Below are 5517 nucleotides of genomic sequence, written 5' to 3' on the forward strand. Positions count from 1 at the left end.
AACCTGTGATGTCTCTTGTCATCAATAATAAGCAATTGACATAGCTTCTCAATTGTAATAAGTTATTAGCACCTATTCTGGGGCGCAGAAAGAGTTGTACTGCGCCCAGTAAAATCTGCACCCTAAGGTATCTAAATAATTTACCCGCTGTGGTATTACCCTCCAGTATTATTAGCACTTCAGAACAAATCCCTTAGAAGTTCAGCCTGGACCTCCCTGCATCAAGCTCTAGGTGCACATGCGCTACCTAAATACATATATATATGTGTGTGTGCTTGCGTGTGTATGTGTGTGTGTGTGTATATATATGTGTGTATATATATATATATTTATAAACTGCCCGATATTAAAGGTTGCAATACATTTACTTAACTCTAATCTGTGGTTTCTGGAACAACCTGCCTTTAATTTGCTCTCTTGTGCAACTCAGTTGAATTTGACACCGAATACACCAATAATTTAATTTCAGATAACAATGATGGAACATATCATAGGTAGTTAGTATTCTGATTTGACCCTAGCTTTTCTTTACCTTCAACAGAACATGTAAACCTTGTTAAAAATGATACGGCTTGTTTGCACAATTCTTGAAAAAAAAGTAAATGTACTCATTAAATTATCGTTATATTTTCATCCCCTCAGGAAAGGCTCTGACAACAATTTTATAAAAATATTTAATCAAAAAACCATTGTGTTTTTTTCTATTCAAACAAAATGGTACCTCACACTATTTTTTGTCAAATCCGACACAGCATTATATTTAAAGGATTTCCGATTAAACAAATAACTTGAATACAATTTTACCAAAGGGATACCAGTTTAAATACAAAAGGCCCCAACTTTTAAACGTGAGGGTTGACTTCAGCATAAAAAGGGAATGGGTCCAAGAACAGGGCTGCAAGGTTGCCTGTAACCTTGAAAAGTACAGATAGACAGGTGGTGACTTCTTGGTTTCCTACAGACTATTTCAGTTTGTTTATTCTACAGCTCGGCCACAGGTTTGTGGTTCCCATATGTGAAACTAACATCAAACATACTTTAGATGCGCGCAAGGTAAAGGTTATTGATTTTCTTCTTTTTTTAAACAAGAAGTGTCATGATTGGTGAGAGGCAGTCCTTCCCGCTGCATATAAACCCAGGCCTTCCTGTCACATAAGACAGCATTGTCAGAGACACTCAGTGTTCATTGAAGTGTCCTCCACGCCTTTGACTCTGAAGTTCAAGATGAGGCTTCTCCTGGAGCTGTTGGTCCTCCAGATCTTCATCGGTGTCATGGCCGCCCAGTGCCCTGCGCCAAACGAGCTGAAGGATGAAAGCGGGACCAAGATCTGCGCCCGACTGTTTGAAGACAGCAACTACGTCTTCGATCAATCATGTGGGGGCAAATACCTGGACGCAAAGAATGGCGACGACGTTCCCTTCGTCCCCCTCGCCTGGAACGACAAAGTCTCCTCTCTGGTGGTGGCCTCCCGGTGCGAACTCAGGGTCTGGAGCAACTTCCCAAAGTCGGGAGACAATCGGAAGTTTTCCTCTGGAATCGTCTACCAGCTGAAAGACATCAAGAGGGGCCTTTTTGGCAACTGGAACAATGTAATCTCTTCCTACTACTGCACCTGTAACTAAGAGCGCCATCTTTAACTGGACAATATGTCTTGTTTTCCATCCTGTATATAACGCTGGATGATTGTATTTCAAGTGATACCTGCTTACAGTGCTAGCAACGCTGAAAAATTAAAAATAAAAGATTAAAACAAATATTGGATTCCTGTGTGTGATGGGAACAATTTTGGAGTTGTACTCTGGTCTCAATAGCATGCTCTGTTTAGGTACCCCCTTATCCTTTTATTTTGTGCAGTTTTTTGGTTGTAATGGGTACTCTTTTTCGATGTAGAAAAATAGCTCTCTTTTCTTCACTTATAGGGTGACTGACTGTAGGTGCCTCAGCTAACATAAAATGAACATGCAGACAGTGCACTTAATAAACTGTCTCCTCACTGTCTCATGCTGTACTTCGCTAGGATGAATTAAAACACAGAAATCCCTTATATTTTGTATCCCTTTGTTCACGAATCCCCAGATTGCATCATTTTATTTTCCCCACCCTCATAATATGCGTGCCCTAATCATAGATGTTCAGCATTTTGAGGTGGTTTGGCTTAGCACATGAATGCATCTTCTGTTCCTTTCACTCCAGTCGGATATTTACCTGGATTTCCCCTTTTCATGTCTACCTCATTTATAAATTGTCCTAAACGAAATGCTTTAACTGTATCAGGGGGCTCTCGAGTTGGCAGAAGGCTGTTGTAATTGCATACTTGGAATATGTGCCCATAGCTGACTGATTCCACTAAGCCACTTCAATCCCTAAATCTAAGTTTAAAAAATGTTTAAATAAATTCTGAAACATAGGGGGAGGTGGGGAGGGGACATGGACACCACTCTGATCAGTGCAGCGGGTGTAGTGACTGCAAGGTCACTCAGTGAGTGGGAACGAAAGCACCCCGATTATGGTTGTCTTTTACTAAATAACAAAGGGGGGGATTGGGTCAATCAGAGGAACGCCCATTCTCCTTTCTTGCATTAGTGTCTATGTCACGCATGCTGCGCCACCCAGTGGGGAGGGGTGATGGGTGTATTATTGGCCACCTCACAGTGCTGTCCTTGCACAGCTTCTGCAATATCACATTGCTAAATCTATGAACTGTGCATATTGAACCAATGCAGCACAGCAGAAAAAGGCCACTCTCAAGCCCTTGCAGAAATCATGCCTCTTTAATATTCATGAGGTGTGCGCGCTGCGCCCTCCATCTCTGCCCTGGAAAAGTGCCTCCTGCTTTTCATTACGATTTACAAAGAATCACAACGCTCACTCTTTGAGCCCCAAAGAAAAGTCATTTACGACTTGCACTGGTGCTTAGATGCATTGGGGCTTATTTACAAGCCCCTTGCGCCACCTTTACATCACTTTTCCCATGTTAAAAATTACGCAAAAGTGGCGCAAGGGGCTTGTAAGTCTGCCCCATTGTATTTTAGCTTTTCACTCTGGCAAACCTGCTACTTTGCCAAATGAATCTTTTGGGAAGGTGAGAACAATTCTTTCTTGAGGCCAACCTCTTCATTTAATACCTCTGTATCAGTCTAAGTTTTTAATTACCATCCAGGTGCCGTCTTATGGAAACACAGGCTAAGGATACCTCTTCTTTTGTGGCAACCTAATTGAACTCCTACATAAAACTTGGATCAATGCTCCAACCCTATCCTGTAAGGCCCTCAGAAATTCGAATCCTTTGCGTGTCACACTATGCATGACCGACAAACCAAATGGGTGTTGAGCCCAAACCTAGTACAGTCAGGATTGTCAAGTTTTTGGGTAGGTAGCTATGTCATGTATGTATGAGTATGTTTGTGATATGTGTATAACACAAGCCTAGTCGAAAGGCAGTGGAGCGCTGTACAAGGCCATGCATCCATGAGAGCAGATTTAAGCCATTCGTGCAGTTTCACCTTTCCATGACAGCAGTCCTAATGATTGACAAATCTGCTCAGTAAGTGGGTGAGCAAAATGATTTGTGAAGCACAACTTATGGTCCAAGACTTAATGGAGCTAGGACTGTAACCCCCAAATCGAACAAGGAGCAGAAACTAAAAATAATTATCAAAATCGATACCTCGTGAGTGCTTTCCAAAATGGGAAGTGGTTCCCAATGAAGGGCAGCTTCAAAAGGCTCCAGCCATTCCTCTCATCTAACACATTTAACGCTTAGTACTACCAGTTGACATTACAAACCTGATCACAGAGCACCTTTGGAACCCATATAGCCAACCTGTCCCTAATGGTGCTTTGATCAATGTCATAAAAGGCATTGTGTGCATAGCTGAGGGCCTTAAACTCACTTTGCTGAGTTACAAGAGAGCCTTGCAGGCTTCTGAAGCGTTGTCAAATCTAGCACAGCTGTTAAACAAGCTAACAGCCATGTTTAAGACTTCTTGGAGGTTAGAAATGGTGCACACCTGAATATCGACACCAGAGTATCAATGGGACACAATATCAAGGATAAAATATCCCCAAAAAAATGGCAATAGGTAAGTAAGTCTAGATTTTCTGTACCTAACTCCACATATATGTACCTCGGTGATATATTCACTGAAAAAAACAATGGTTACAGAGAAGTTATAGTTAGGCTCACCCTTCCCTTGTACAAAACCAGTGAAATTCAGACGTTATAGTTACCTGAGCTAACTATAAATTACGCCCGCGGTGCACTGCTTATGACCTCACATATTACGTTACTCATGACATGGTCAGTGACAACAATGATGACATCATCCACAGAACCAACCTCTTGTATGCCCACTCACACACTCATACAACAACTCACATAACCATTCACAGACCCATACCAGTACTCACATACCCACTCGCTCTTCCACAGAGGCACTCACACACCCACTCACTCACTCGTACAGCCACTCACACAACCATTCACTCACCCATACAACCAGACACTCACCTGTACAGCCACTTACATAGCCATGCACTCACTAATACAGTTACTCACACACCTACGTATTTACCCACATAGTCACTCACACACCCACTTACTCACCCATACAGCCTTTCAACACAGCCACTCGCACACCCATACAAGCACTCACACACCCACACAATCACTTAATACCTATTCCCACATCAATATAAGCACTCACACATCTGCTCACTCACCCATACAGCCATTCACACACCAACTACGTTAACCAAACACCCACTGAAAAAGCCCCTCACTCACCCACACAGCCACTTACACGCCCAGTCACTAACATTAACCATACAGCCATTCAGACACCCACTCACTCACCCCTTTACCCACCCATAGAGCCAGTCACGCCACCACTCACCCATCCATAAAGCCACTGATACACCCACTCACTCACCAATACAGCCACTCACACAGCATCTCACTCACCCACACAGCTACACACACATCCATTTATACACCCACACAGCCACTCACACACCCATACACACAAGGATACATACAGTCACATAGCCACTCACATAATATGTTAGAAGCAGTATCACTCAGTAGTAGTGCACCTAGTATAGTAATCTAACTTTTGTAGTAGGTTAGTATATATGTTTAACAATCATAAGCTCTTAGAAAATACTAATACTCACTGGATGATGTCATCAGTGATGTCATCAGTGTTGTCATTTGAGATGCCATCAGTGATGTCACTGACCATTTCATGAGTGATGTAATATGTGAGGTCATAAGCAGTGCATTGCGTGGCATAAGTTATAGTTTGCTCCGCATCCAAAAGGACTTCCCTCAACCAGTATTGCGCCGTGAGGCGCGTTTGCAGATTGGTGGAGAAAGGCAGCGTAGCCTCGGAAGTCCTCTCAACAATCCCGCTGTTTGGGACTTACTGAAGGTAACAGGAGGCCTTGTTGGCTCCCAATGACCCACAAGATCCAAGGGGACTTCATCCCCAACCAGCAGTGTGCCATGAGGAGCG

The 5517-nt window shown here is 42.9% G+C and overlaps 1 pseudogene; it reads left to right on the top strand.

Annotated features, from left to right (window-relative positions):
* The first annotated feature begins 1148 nt into the window (after positions 1-1148).
* LOC146798368 (syncollin pseudogene) lies at positions 1149-1755 on the top strand (annotated as a pseudogene).
* The last annotated feature ends 3762 nt before the right edge of the window (positions 1756-5517 follow it).

This window comes from Triturus cristatus, chromosome 9 (assembly GCF_964204655.1).
Source record: "Triturus cristatus chromosome 9, aTriCri1.1, whole genome shotgun sequence".
NCBI lineage: Eukaryota > Metazoa > Chordata > Amphibia > Caudata > Salamandridae > Triturus > Triturus cristatus.